The sequence below is a fragment of the Piliocolobus tephrosceles genome, chromosome 9 (genome assembly GCF_002776525.5).
Source record: "Piliocolobus tephrosceles isolate RC106 chromosome 9, ASM277652v3, whole genome shotgun sequence".
Lineage (NCBI taxonomy): Eukaryota > Metazoa > Chordata > Mammalia > Primates > Cercopithecidae > Piliocolobus > Piliocolobus tephrosceles.
This window is the reverse complement of record NC_045442.1, coordinates 50,122,186-50,134,699: the sequence shown is the minus strand read 5'-3', so window position 1 is coordinate 50,134,699 and position 12,514 is coordinate 50,122,186. Positions and strand designations below refer to the sequence as shown.

The following is a 12,514-nucleotide window of genomic DNA, read 5'->3' as shown; positions in this document are numbered from 1 at the left end:
AGGGACAAGGTGGGAGGAAATTGAATAATGGGGACAAGTCTTTCCTGTGCTGTTATTGTGATAGTGAATAAGTCTCACAAGATCTGATGATATTTTCAAAAAGAGGAGTTCCCCTGCACAAGGGCTCTCTCTCTTTGCCTGCTGCCATCCATGTAAGATGTGACTTGCTCTTCCTTGCCTTCCACCATGATTGTGAGGCTTCCCTAGTCATGTAGAACTGTAAGTCCAGTTAAACCTTTTCCTTTTGTAAATTGCCTAGTCTCTGGTATGTCTTTATCAGCAGTGTGAAAATGAACTAATATAGTAAATTGGTAACAGAAGTTGAGTGTTGCTGAAAATAGACCCAAAAATGTGGAAATGACTTTGGAACTGGGTAACAGGCAGAGATTGGAACAGTTCACAGGGCTCAGTAGAAGACATGAAGATGTGGGAAAGTTTGGAGCTCTCTAGAGACTTACTGAATGACTTTGACCAAAATGCTGATAATGATATTAATGATGAAATCCAGGCTGAGGTGGTCTCAGATGGAGATGAGGAACTTGTTGGTAACTGGAGCAAAGGTGGTTCTTGCTGTGTTTTAGCAAAGAGACTGGCAGCATTTTGCCCCTGCCCTAGAGATTTATGGAACTTTGAACTTGAGAGAGATGATTGAGGGTATCTGGTGGAAGAAATTTCTAAGTAACAAAGCATTCAAGAGGTGACTTGGGTGCTGTTAAAGGCATTCAGTTTTATTGGGGAAATGGCATAAAAGAACAAAAAATTTAGAGCTTGATAATTTGATAGAAAAGAAAATCCCATTTTCTGAGGATAAATTCAAGCTGGCTACAGAAATTTGCATAAGTAACCAGGAGCTGTATGTTAATCCTGAAGATAATGGGACAAATGTCTGCAGGGTATGTCAGAGGTCTTGATGACAGCACCCCCCCACCATCAGCCTGGAGGCCTGGGGGAGAAAAGATGGTTTTGTGGGCTGCGCCCATGATCCCCGTGCTGTGTGCAGCCTTGGAACTTGTTTTCCTGTGTCACAACTGCTCCAGCTATGGCTGAAAGGGACCAACATAGAGTTGGGGCCCTGCCTTCAGAAGTTGCAAGCCACAAGCTTCAGCAGCTGCCACATAGTATTGAGCCTGTGAATGCAGAGAAGTCAAGAATTGAGGTTTGGGAAGCTCCACCTAGATTTCAGAAGATGTGTGGAAATGCCTTGTATGTCAAGGCAGAAGTTTGCTTCAGTGGCAGGGCTCTCATGAAGAACCTCTGCTAGTGCAGTGCAGGAGGGAAACTTAGGGTCAGAGCTTCCACACAGAGTCCCTACTGGGGCATCACCTAGAGGAGCTGTGAGAAGATGGCCACTGTCCTACAGAACCCAGAATGGTAGATCCACCAACAGCTTGAAAGTACATCTGGAAAAACCACAGACACCCAACACCAGCCCATGCAAGCAGCCAGGAGGGGGCTACACTTTGCAAAACAATAGGGGTGGAGTTGTCCAAGGCTGTGGAAGCACACCACTTACATCAGTGTCACCTGGATGTGAGAAATAGAGTCAAAGGAGATCATTTCAGAGCTTGAAGATTTGACTTATCTGCTGGATTTTGGACTTGGGGGCTGTAGTCCCTGTGTTTTGGCCAATTTTTCCCATGTGGAATGGCCGTATTTACCTGATGCCTGTATCCCCACTGTATCTAGAAAGTTACTAACCTGCTTTTGATTTTACAGATGCATAGGTAGAAGGAACTTGCCTTGTCTCCAGTGAGACTTTGGACTGTGGACTTCTGAGTTAATGCTGAAATGAGTTAACACTTTGGAGGACTATTGAGAAGGCATGATTTATTTTGAAGTGTGGGGATATGAAATTTGGGAGAGGGCAGGTGCAGAATGATATGGTTTGGCTGTGTCCCAGCCAAATCTCACCTAGAGATGGGATCTCATTATGCTATGCAGGCTGATCTCAAACTCCTGACACAGGTGATCCACCCATCTCAGCCTCCCAAAGTGCTGAGATTATAGGCATGAGCCACTGCGCCTAGCCATAGATCTCATCTTGAACTCCCGCATGTTGTGGGAGGGATGATGTGGGAGATAATTGAATAATGGGGGCAAGTCTTTCCCCTGCTATTCTCAGGACAGTGAATAGTCTCAAGAGGTCTGATGGTTTTAAAAAGAGGAGTTCCCCTGTAGAAGCTCTCTCTCTCTCTCTTTGCCTGCTGCCATCCGTGTAAGAAGTGACTTGCTTCTCCTTGCCTCCCACCATGATTTTGAGGCTTGCCCAGCCACCATGATTTTGAGGCTTCCCCAGCCACGTGGAACTGTAAGTTCCAGTTAAATCTTTTGCTTTTGTAAATTGCACAGTCTTGGGTATGTCTTTTCGGCAGTGTGAAAATGGACTAATACAACAAATTCCCATAACCAATCAGCCAATTGATTGAGAGAATCTCTCTCTCTCTCTTTCTCACTGTCAGTACTAACATGTCCTTATAGCCTATTTGTTTTGTTTCCCTAAAGAAATCTGAATAATACACTGCTGCTTATCCCTTCACACTGTATACTTGCCACATCTCCCTCAAGATTCCTTGCTTGTCTCTCAAACATACAGAGACATACTGTCAGTCAGTATATAAAGAATTAGCTAAGCTTACTTTTGTATTATTTTATTTAAAGATAAATATAAAATTAAAGTCTGAATAGGAGTAGTAATAACATGGGTCTATGCCCCTAAAATATTAAAGATTAAGATCTGTGCATTTCACTATATGTAAATTGAATCAATCAATAAAGAAAAATACATTTATACTTTTTTTTCTCAATATGATTTTAGGGGTTACCACAGTACACAATAGGAAAAATTTTGTCTAGATGATTGGACAATAAAAATAGCATTTTAGAAAGTTTCCTTCAGTTATTATAAGGGAATGGAATGCCAGAAGATATTAGTAGGCTATCACTGTGGTACAAGTATGAAATAACAAAGTTCTGAGTAAGGTAAGAGATTAGGACTATGACAAAGAAACACATCAGAGAGACTTTCTAAGGTAAGAAAGAATCACTTGGAAAATGTATAGAAAATTGGCTAGTAAAAGTAACTTGGGGATTTGAAGCCACATAGTCAGAAAAAATGGTGGTACTATTAGCAATAACATAGTTACTGAATTTTGTAATTATTGATATGTTTAAAAAATAGATATGAACGTATCATGTACCATGAAGAGGTGACTTTCAAACTTTAAAGGCTACAAGAATTCAGTGAGATTATTCGAAGTGCTTTCTCTTGACCTCCCTTTTCAGAGCTTCTGATTCAGAAGATCTGGGACAAGATCTTGGTCTTTCTAGTGTGGGTATACCTGAACTATACTCTCAGAAGCATTGTCATAAATATGCATAGGAAAAGCAACCCAATAAAATCTTTGATAAAATTTTTTGAAGTTGAGATATTGGCTACTAATATAAGAATTTTAGTTCTCCTTAATAATATGTAAAATTTTATTTGAATTAGTTTGGTGGCTATTACACAGTTATTAAAAACGCTTTGGATAAGAAAATGAAGTTTGTTATTTATAACAAACAGCTGACAAATAAGTTTTGCAAAGGAGATAGATTTAGAACTGAAGATTTTTGGAAGATATAAAAGCAGGACAAAGGTAGTTTACTTTTTGCATTTATAATTATCAAAGAACGCACTAAGAAAACGTAGTAGCTGAAAAGAAAAAGTGGTAAAGTTAAAATTAATGGAAGAAAATAATGAAAATTAGAGGTAATATTTCTAGTATACATTTGAAACTAGGGATTACTTGATACAAAAACAAATGTGTTATTAGGGCATAGATGAAAATAATGGTTAAAATTATCAATGAAATTCTAGTTACATAAAAGGGGTAGCAGATGCAGAGGAATGGAATATTAATATAATTAGTCCCAAGATCAAATAAAGGAATAACTAAAAAAATAAAACCCTTTGGAGATGGTTCAGAAACAGCTATATTTTTAGATGAATTAAGTTTTGCTAAGTAGAGTTGATATTACATTTTCTAAGTGGGATAAATAAGGGATTCTGTAGGGTCCTTGAACTTAGACAGGTATTTCTATTCTTGTACAATGTTTTTACATTTCAATACCTTGACTTCTGCTGGGTATTCAGCATTCATGGGTCATTAAAAGGTTTTCCCCAAAAAATTACCTGGAAAAAAGTTACATGTTATAATTGTTTTTGTTCTACCAAAGGAAATTGTGGGTCTTTTCATAAGCAGTATTTTATTGAAACTGACCATAATTTCTATATATCTATAATGTGGAAATTTGAGGAATTATCACAAATCTTCATGGCACCCAGAAGACAGTGTTCTCTTTTATTTTTGTGTTAATCAGGTTACTAATTTTATATGTAAAGATATGCATTTTCAGTGGGGAAGGGAAAAATTTGATACTGTATTTTTTGAGGTAGTGCTCCTTTGAAGTATATTAGATGCACATTTTCAAATATATCAAGTATTTAAAACAAATGTTTTCCTGAATGGGACTCTTTGGGTAAAAATTACAGAGGTGAACTTAAGTTCATCTTGGCGGTAAAGGAAATTCATTGAAAGGACTTTGATTTCTTCCAGAATTCAAGGAACTATCAAAAACGATAACATTTTAAGAAGCAGAAACAGGAATTTCAAGATGAGGGATTAGAGGGCCTTTCCTCTAGATGCCCATTATTTTTGTGGTACAGATTGTACATCCATCTTCTGATTCTTTGCTCTAAATAAAAATTGTTGAAAGATGAAGTGATAATTATATAGTTTAGGTCAGGCATCCACACTTCCTTCCATTTACTGTATGTATGGAATCAGAAGTTCTATGCTAATAAATGATGGGCAAATACAGCTATGAGAAAAAACTGTTAAGGTATAAACACTTTAAAGATAATATGAAGCAAAAGGCAATTAAAAGAAGGAAAAGTTAATCTTTACAATCAACATTGCAGAACAATTTGGACAGCCATATGTAAACAAATAAACTGTAATCCATACCTCACACTATGTGCAAAAACCAACTTGAAAGACTTTCTATATAATGTAAGAGCTAAAACTATAAAACATCTACAAGATAATATTGGTAAAAACTTTTTATGCACTTAGGGTTGGCAACAATTTTTTTTGTTTGTTTGTTTGAAGATGGAGTTTTGCTCTTGTTGCCCAGACTGGAGTGCAATGGTGCAACCTCGGCTCACCACAACCTCTACCTCCCAGGTTCAAGCAATTCTCCTGCCTCAGCCTCCAAAGTACCTATGATTAGCGGCATGTGCCACCACACCTGGCTAATTCTGTATTTTTAGTAGACACAGGATTTCTCCATGTTGGTCAGGCTAGTTTTGAACTCCTGACCTCAGGTGATCCCCCGACCTTGGCCTCCCAAAATGCTGGGATTACAGGTGTGAGTCACTGCACCCAACTGGCAACAATTTATTAAATATAACAAATGCAAATCTATAAAAGAAAAAATTTAAAATTTGACTTCATCAAAGTAAAAATGCGTTTGCTCTTCAAAAGACACTGATAATAGACTGAAAAAGCAACTGACAGAAAAGGAGAATATATTTGCAAAATGTATCCAACAAGTGACTTGTTTGGGGAATATGTGAAAACACAATTTAATAAAAATGAGACAATTATAAAATGGCAAAAAGGTTTAACAAATTATTACAGATTTCCAAAAAAAATAAGAATGTGAAAAGTTGCTCAATATCATTAGCTAATTGGGAAATGCAAACTAATACCTCAATGAATATCACTACATACACACCAGAATGGCCAAAATTTTAAAAAGACTGACAATATCAAGTGTTGGTGAAAATGTGGGGGATCTGAAATGCCCATACATTGTTGGTAAGAATGTAAAATGGTATACGCACATTGGAAAAATAGTTTGGCAATTTCTTTATAAGTTAAACATTACTGAACAATGAAAATATGATATTATCGATACATAGCAACTTGGATGAATCTCTCATGCTTTATACTGAGTTGAAAGAAGCCAATCTCCAAATCTTTATACTATACAATTCCATCTAAATATCATTCTCATAAAAATGAGAGTATGGTGGTGGTGAACAAATCAGTGGTTGCGAAGGATTAAACTTTGGTGTTGGAATACACAAAGTAGTTATTTCATCATAAAACCATTCTATATCCTGATTGTGGTATTAACCACACAAACGTATACATAACTGAAAATTAATAGACTTGCTACCTGCCCCAAAATTCTTTTGTTTTTTTATCTTTTGAGACAGAGTCTGGCTTTGTGCAATGGCATGATTTCGGCTCACCGCAACCTCTGCCTCCTGGGTTCAAGTGATTCTCGTGCCTCAGCCTCCCAAGGAGCTGGGACTACAGGCACGCACCACCACGCCCAACTAATTTTTGTATTTTTAGTAGAAATGAGTTTTCACCATTTTGGCCAGCATGATTTCAATCTCTTGACCTCGTGATCCGCCCACCTTGGCCTCCCAAAGAGCTGGGATTACAGGCGTGAGCCACTGCACCTGGCCCAAAAATTCTTAATACAACATTTAGACGTACACATATCACATAGCCTAGCCATTACACTCTTAGATATTTACTCAAGATAAATGAAAGCAGAGATTCATTCAGAGATGTATACAAGAAAGTTCATAGCAGCTTTATTTGTGACTGGAGGCAACTCAAGTGTTCATCAACATGTGAATAGATAAATGAATTGTAGTATATCCATACAGCAGAATAACACCTAGGCAATAGAAATAAATAAACTATTGATAAACGAAACAACATGGACTTCACAATCATTATGCCAATCGAAAGAAGCCAGACACACCTAAGAAAAGAATATATACTGTAAGGCCGGGCAGGGTGGCTCATGCCTGTAATCCCACCCCGTTGGGAGGCTGAGGCCAGTGGATCACCTGAGGGCAGGAGTTTGAGACCAGCCTGGCCAACACGGTGAAACCCCATCTCTACTAAAAATACAAAAATTAGCTGGGCGTGGTGGCAGGCACCTGAAATCTCAGCTACACAGGAGGTTGAGGCAGGAGAATCGCTTGAATTCAGGAGGCAGAAGTTGCAGTGAGCCGAGACAGCACCATTGCACTCCAGACTAGGAGAAAGAGCAAAACTCTGCTTCAAACAGAAAAAAAAAAAAGAATATATACTGTATAAATGATTCCATTCCTATTTTGCTGACAGAAAGTGATCAGTGTTTGCATAGAGTGAGAGATATGAATGGGGAAACGAAATGTTGTCATAAGGAAATTTCTGGCAATTATGGATAGGCTTACTGTCTTAATCATGGTGATACTTTCTTGATAACACATGTGTAATAAAAATTCTACATTTTAAATATATGAAGATAATCATGTAGCATTTTCTTCTTTATCCTACAGAAAACTCGAATTCATGTAAATTCACATGTTGGGATTGATATTTCTCCTAAGTCTCTCTTTTTTTTTCTTGAGTCAGAGTCTTGTTCTGTTCCCCAGGCTGGAGAGAAGTGGTGGGATCTTGGCTCATTGCAAGCTCTGCCTCTGGGTTCACACCATTCTCCTGCCTCAGCCTCCCAAGTAGCTGGGACTACAGGTGCCCGCCACCATGCCCGGCTAATTTTTTTTGTATTTTTAGTAGAGACTGGGTTTCACCGTGTTAGCCAGGATGGTCTTGATCTCCTGACCTCGTGATCCGCCTGCCTCAGCCTCCCAAAGTGCTGGGTTTACAGGCATGAGCCAATGTGCCCGGCCCTAAGTCTCTTTTAATCTACAGTGGTTTTCTTTCCATTTATTTATTTATTTATTCATTTATTTATTTATTTATTTATTTTTAATTTTTTTTTTTTTTTGAGATGGAGTCTCACTGTCACCCAGGCTGGAGTGCAGTGGCCGGATCTCAGCTCACTGCAACCTCCGCCTCCCAGGTTCACGCCATTCTCCTGCCTCAGCCTCCCGAGTAGCTGGGACTATAGGCGCCTTTTTGTATTTTTTAGTAGAGACGGGGTTTCACCGTGTTAGCCCGGATGGTCTCGATCTCCTGACCTCGTGATCCGCCCGTCTCGGCCTCCCAAAGTGCTGGGATTACAGGCTTGAGCCACCACGCCCGGCCCATTTATTTTTAAATTGTTTTCTTGTGATTCATTTATTGAGAAGTCAAGTTGTTTATATTATGGAGTTTCTCATCATCTTGATTGTACTTTCCTTGGTTTAACTTTACGTGTTACTCTGTCCCATATGTTTCCTATAAATTTTGACACTTAATCAAATAACATTTTTTGTTTGTTTCTTTGTTGGGTTTTCTCAAAACTGTTTCATAGATGGTATAATAGCCTGCTTGGGCTGCCATTAAAAAACACACTAGACTTAGTAGCTTAAGCAATAGTAAGGTGTTTTCTCACAGTTCTGGAGTCTGGAGGCCTGAGATCAAGGTACTTTCGTGGTTAGTTTTTGATGAAGCTTCTCTGGCTGCTTTCTTTTGTCTTCACATAGCCTTTCCTCTGTGTACCCTTGGACAGAGAGAGAGGGAAGAGAGAGAAAGAGAGACAAAGAGAACACCAGTCCCATCAGATTTAAGAGCCCACCCATATAAACTCATTTAGTCTGGTTACCTTCTTAAAAGGCTCTATCTCTCTGTAATAGTCACACTGGGAGTAAGGGCTTCAACATAACATTTTAATGGTGAGGGGGACAACTCAGGCCATAGCAGATCATATTGAATTAATTATTCTATTGAGAGGTATATATGTGGCTTTATCTCTTTTTTGTGATATTAGCAGCATTTGGTGCTCAATGCCATGATCCATTCATTTATGAGGGGTTGTAAAATGATGGCACTCTGATATTATTACTCTTCTTAAATTATTAGCTGAAATTATTTCTTAATCAGACACTTTTTAATCATTTATTTGTTTACCCCATGCTAAGATCATATGGAAAAAGCATGCTATGTTTTCTTATTTACTAATTTTCAAAATATTTCTCTAACATGCTCCAAAAGTGATCAATATGTTATTTTGCAACACTGCCATAAACTTATGAATTTAAACATATTTGATCTGTTCCAAATCATTACTGATATTATCCTTATTGATGCTCAAATTGCCTTATCTTTAGCTAAAAAACACCTTTTGGCTCCTGAAAACTTTTCACATCAGTTTAGTAGTCTTGGAATTCTTTCTTGCTACTTGGTGTGAGCAGGTGTTTCACAGCCATTTGTTGATTTTTGTGCCCTGGACCTGAAATCAGCTCTCTCTCAGAAATCTTAACTGCTTTTATTAGTAAATAGTATTTCAAAACCATAGTCTGATCATTAGAAATATTCATTGCTTCTTTAATGGCCATTATATTTAGTTCTGTGTTTCAGCATTCAGAGCTATGTTGTATGCATTATGTTTCTTAAGATAAACTACAACCTGAGTTTAAACTTCCACTGCCAATTCAAAATCAAAACCATAGATTTTCTATTTTACTTCTTTAATTTTTAATTTCTATCTCTTTATCATCCCCTGCCAAGAATCCAGCTTTCAATACTGAAAAGAATAGAATTAGAATGCCACATAATAATGTACTTATTTAATTTATTGTAAAATACTCCTATAACTATCTTAGAATCACAACATACCACCAATATGATTACTGTAGATAGTTTAACTTTTTGTGTTTTATAATTTCCTTGGTACTTCAGCTATTTTACACAGTGGGTGTGATGTCAATACTAATTTTAAAATTCACCTGGGATAGTTCTTTTTGTTTGTGCTTATGCCAACAACTGAATATACATTTAAATTGAATTATTTTATTTTATTTTTAGAGAAGTCCTTGAATTTAGTTTTAAAATAATATGTAACATATGTAGCTCTAAAATTTAAAAAATGTGATATAGTTAATGAGATTTAGTTTCAACGTCTATCCTCTCCACGTATTCCCTCTATTTCTTGTAAACAACAATTTTTTATGTTACAGTCTATCTTTGATTTTTTAACGTGTATATGTATTCCTTTGTAAATATGCATATGTATGCTTCTTAAAAGTTAGTATATTATCGGCCCTTATTTCCAAATTGCTTTTTTTACTTAATATAGCTGAAAATAATTCCATAGTAATAGGTAAAGATGCATATCACTTATCATTACATTTGAATTATCATCTGCTTTAGGATGTATCACCACTTATTTACCCAGACCACTATTGATGTATATTTAGGTGGTCATTTATCTTCCATTATTATAAATGGGAAAATGTCCAGATGTGGGATTTATGGTTTAAAAAGCAAACATTAATATCATTTTGATAGCTTATGCCATACTCTCCTTCATAAATTTTATAACACTCATATTAACACCACCCGTGTCCAAAGTGTCTGTTTTCCCGTGGGCTCACCAACAGAGTACAGTGTCCAACTGGGACAATTGCTAACATAAGCAGCTAATGAAATCGTAATGTAGGATTAATTTAGTTTCCTTCTTATGTATAGAGATAAGCATCTTTGCTTAACTTTGCTTAACTTCGCTTATGATCAAGAGTCATTTGCCTTCCTCTTTCTGTGAACAGTTGTATCTTTAGCCCCAAACTTTTTTGTTTTGTTTTGTTTTGTTTTGTGACAGAGTTTGGTTCTGTCACACAGGCTGGAGTACAGTGGCACAATCTCAGCTCACGTAACCTCCGCCTCTCCCAGGTTCAAGTGTTTCTCCTGTCTCAGCTTCCTTAAGTAGCTGGGATTACAGACACACCATCACGCCCACCTAATTTTTGTAGTCTTAGTAGAGACAGCTTTTCACCATGTTGGCCAGGCTGGTCTCACACTCTTAACCTCAGATGATCCGCCCACCTCAGCCTCCTAAAGTGCTAGGATTACAGACGTGAGCCACCGTGCCCAGCCAGCCCTACACTTTTTAAATCCCTCACTAGCCCTCTTTTTAGCTAATTTGTAACTCTGTCTACATATATTAGCAATATGAACATTTTGTCTCTACATAAATTTCAGGTATTTTCTCAGTTTGTCACTTGTGGTTTTACTTTTTTATTGTGTCTCACCATGCAATTTTGCAATATCATTAAACTTATCTCTCTTTTTCTTCATGACTTCTTGACTTTGAGCCGTAGTTAGGAAAGGTTTACCTACTCTCACGTTAGAGTAAAATTCATCCACATCTATGACTAATGTCCTTTTTTTATTATTTATTATGAATATCTTCTTCATTTGGGGTTTACTCATGTATATTCCATGAAGAATGTAACTCCTATATAACCCCTTTATCATATGTTACATTTCATCTATAATTTTGACTATTTGTAGATTTTACAGTCGGTTTTAATGGTGTAAAATATGTTTCTGTTTTTTGTTTTCCCCTCATTTACTGCCCAGGAGAATTTCCCTTCTTGTCTCAGAGTTGAGGCAAATAAGTAGTAACAAGAAGCCCATTTTTGGATATGTTGGAACATCTGGCAGTCTGGATTTTTAATGAAAGCTCTGTTTCAGATCGTCCCTTTAACTTAAATACATCTTTTAATCTCCCCAGTCTCCCAAGTCATCATCTGTAAAATGTAAATGATTTACAGAGTTATTGGTGATTATTTATATAAAGCATTTAGCACAGAGTAGGTTTCTGTAATTGGAAGCTATATTATTTTACTCTTATGGTTATTAATTTTACAAATGTGTATACTATACAGTTTTATGATTTGACTTCTTCACTTTGGGAAAAGAATGTTGCAGTACACAAAGGAAGATTATACAATTAGAAGAAATTTCTTCATGAAGAAATGTATTTTGATTATTAAAATACATTAAGAAATACCATCTTGGCTAGGCGTGGTGGCTCACACCTTTAATTCTAGCACTTTGGGAAGCTGAGGCGGGCATATCACCGGACGTCACCAGTCTGGCCAAAGTGGCAAATCCCTGTCTCTACTAAAAATACAAAAAATAGTCAGACATGGTGGCTCACGCCTATAATCACAGCTATTCGGGGACTGAGGCAGGGGAACCACTTGAACGAGGGAAGCAGAGGTTTCAATGAGCTGAGATCAAGCCACTGCACTCCAGCCTGGGTGACACAGCAAGGCTACATCTCATAAATAAATAAATAAATAAATACCCTGTCTAGACATTAAGAGTATCATCAGAACCTATATTTAATTTACTATGGTTAATATAATTAGCTTGATATTAATCTTAAGAAATAATATATGAAACAAAATATGTTCATATTAATTTCCAAGTATCTCACTATTTGGTACAAATTACTAATAGTTTATTACAATATATGTTGAAAGACCAAAGAGCTATAATTAAGATATATGCACCATTAAAATAAAATTTCATAATCAAAAATGTACTCTCCCTCCACTTAATATCTATTTTCATGTGATGAAGTTTCAAATTAATTAGAGCCCTCTTAAGAAAAAAAAACTTCAAAAATCATCCAAACAAATATTTCCATTTTCTTACTGATACACTAATTATGAATAACTAAACACCACATTTGTGTCTGCTTTCCCTGGACTGCATAATTTTGAAAC

General features: G+C 36.8%; 1 protein-coding gene across 1 annotated transcript in view; it reads left to right on the top strand.

Moving 5' to 3' along the window:
- Nucleotides 1–12,514, top strand: part of PCDH15 (protocadherin related 15) — a 791,018-nt gene that overhangs the window by 457,297 nt on the left and 321,207 nt on the right. The window lies entirely within an intron of this gene.